Genomic DNA, 2,778 nt, shown 5'->3' on the forward strand with positions numbered 1-2,778 from the left:
GTACGCAAGGACGTTCGAAAATCCGGAACCGGGACCAGAGTCAACTCTCAACGCTCGACGCAACGGACTAAAAATTACAAGTTAACTATGTATATAAATATAATATAATATATAATTAATTATATTAATTATATATATATTATATATATAATAAAAACCGTCGGCAGAGAAAGACTCCAAGATGTGAGCTGGAATTTCAAACTCCGCGACTCGCGGAGTTTGAAGGCAAAATTCACCGCGAGTCGCGGAGCCCCAAAAATCAAAAATCCCTATAAAGCAAACCGAATTCTGATCAAAATTTCATAATCTATAATCTTTTTTCTCCTCATTCATACGATATATATATATATATAATTTATATTTTAATTTTAATTTTAATTATAATTCTAATAATAAGGGTATGTTAGCGAATATTGTAAGGGTGTAAGTCGAAATTCTGTCCGTATAACGCTACGCTATTTTTAATCATTGTAAGTTATGTTCAACCTTTTTACATTAATGTCTCGTAGCTAAGTTATTATTATGCTTATTTAAAACGAAGTAATCATGATGTTGGGCTAATTACTAAAATTGGGTAATTGGGCTTTGTACCATAATTGGGGTTTGGATAAAAGAACGACACTTGTGGAAATTAGACTATGGGCTATTAATGGGCTTTATATTTGTTTAACTAAATGATAGTTTGTTAATGTTAATATAAAGATTTACAATTGGGCGTCCCTATAAATTACCATATACACTCGATCGGACACGATGGGCGGGGTATTTATATGTACGAATAATCGTTCATTTAACCGGACACGGGATTGGATTAATAGCCACTAGAATAATTAAAACAGGGGTGAAATTACATTCAAGGGTAATTGGTGTAATTGTTAACAAAGTAGTAAAACCTTGGTTTACACGCAGTCGATAACCTGGTGTATTCATTAAACAAAGTATTAAAACCTTGTTACAATTCGAATCCCCAATTAGTTGGAATATTTAACTTCGGGTATAAGAATAATTTGATGAGGACACTCGCACTTTATATTTATGACTGATGGACTGTTATGGACAAAAACCAGACGGACATATTAAATAATCCAGGACAAAGGACAATTAACCCATGGGCATAAAACTAAAATCAACACGTCAAACATCATGATTACGGAAGTTTAAATAAGCATAATTCTTTTATTTCATATTTAATTTCCTTTATTTTATATTTAATTGCACTTCTAATTATCGCATTTTTATTGTTATTATATTTAATTGCATTTTTAATTATCGTACTTTTTAATTATCGCAAGTTTATTTTATCGCACTTTTATTATTCGCAATTTCATTATCGTTATTTACTTTACGCTTTAATTTAAGTCTTGTATTTATTTTATATTTTACATTAGGTTTTAACTGCGACTAAAATCTTAAAATCGACAAACCGGTCATTAAACGGTAAAAACCCCCCTTTATAATAATAATATTACTTATATATATGTTTGTATTTTTATAAAAGTAAACTAATATAGCGTTGAGCTTTGTTTAAAGATTTCCCTGTGGAACGAACCGGACTTACTAAAAACTACACTACTGTACGATTAGGTACACTGCCTATAAGTGTTGTAGCAAGGTTTAAGTATATCCATTATATAAATAAATAAATATCTTGTGTAAAATTGTATCGTATTTAATAGTTTTTCCTGCTAAAATTAATAACTATTTTATATACACCTCGCTTAACATCAAACTTCTTACCCTTGTGAGTCAGTGCGGTCAAAGGACGCGCAATCAGAGAAAATCCTTTAATGAACCTTCGGTAGTAACCGGCGAGACCTAGGAATTGGCGAATATGCGTCGGAGTAGTGGGGGTCTCCCACTTGCTAATGGCTTCAATCTTGACAGGATCAACTTTGATGCCCTGGTCGCTCACAACATGACCCAGAAACTGGACTTCCTTTAACCAAAATTCACACTTGAAGAATTTGGCGTAAACTTGCTCTTGTCTCAAGAGTTCAAGTACTAGTCGGAGGTGTTGCTCATGCTCTTCTTCGCTCTTAGAGTAGATGAGGATATCATCTCTGAAGACGATAACAAACTTATCCAAGTACGGCTTGCAGACACGATTCATAAGGTCCATGAACATGGCAGGTGCATTTGTCAAACCGAATGGCATCACGAGAAACTCATAATGACCATAACGGGTCCTGAATGCAGTCTTCATCACGTCACTTTCTTTCACCCTCAACTGGTGATAGTTGGATCGCAAATCGATCTTTGAGTAGACACTCGATCCTTGTAGTTGGTCAAAAAGATCGTCTATTCGTGGAAGAGGATACCGATTCTTGATAGTCAATTTGTTGAGCTCACGGTAGTCGATACACATACGGAAGGATCCATCCTTCTTCTTCACAAACAATATAGGTGCGCCCCAAGGCGATAAACTTGGTTGTATAAATCCTCGATCAAGTAGCTCTTGTAGTTGGCTCTGTAATTCTTGCATCTCGGAAGGTGCGAGTCTATAAGGTGCGCGAGCTACAGGTGCAGCTCCTGGCACTAAATCAATCTGAAACTCTACGGCTCTCTGCGGCGGTAATCCAGGTAATTCCTCTGGGAAGACATCAGAAAATTCGTTCACAATTCGAACGTCGTTCACGCTCTTCACCTCAGTTTCTACCGCTTTCACATGTGCTAGGACAGCAAAACGTCCCTTCTTCATGATCTTTTGCGCTTTCACACAACTAATGAGGTTCAACTTCGAGGTACATCTCTCTCCATAGATAACTAGTGGTTCGCCAT

The sequence above is a fragment of the Rutidosis leptorrhynchoides genome, chromosome 10, assembly GCF_046630445.1.
Source record: "Rutidosis leptorrhynchoides isolate AG116_Rl617_1_P2 chromosome 10, CSIRO_AGI_Rlap_v1, whole genome shotgun sequence".
NCBI lineage: Eukaryota > Viridiplantae > Streptophyta > Magnoliopsida > Asterales > Asteraceae > Rutidosis > Rutidosis leptorrhynchoides.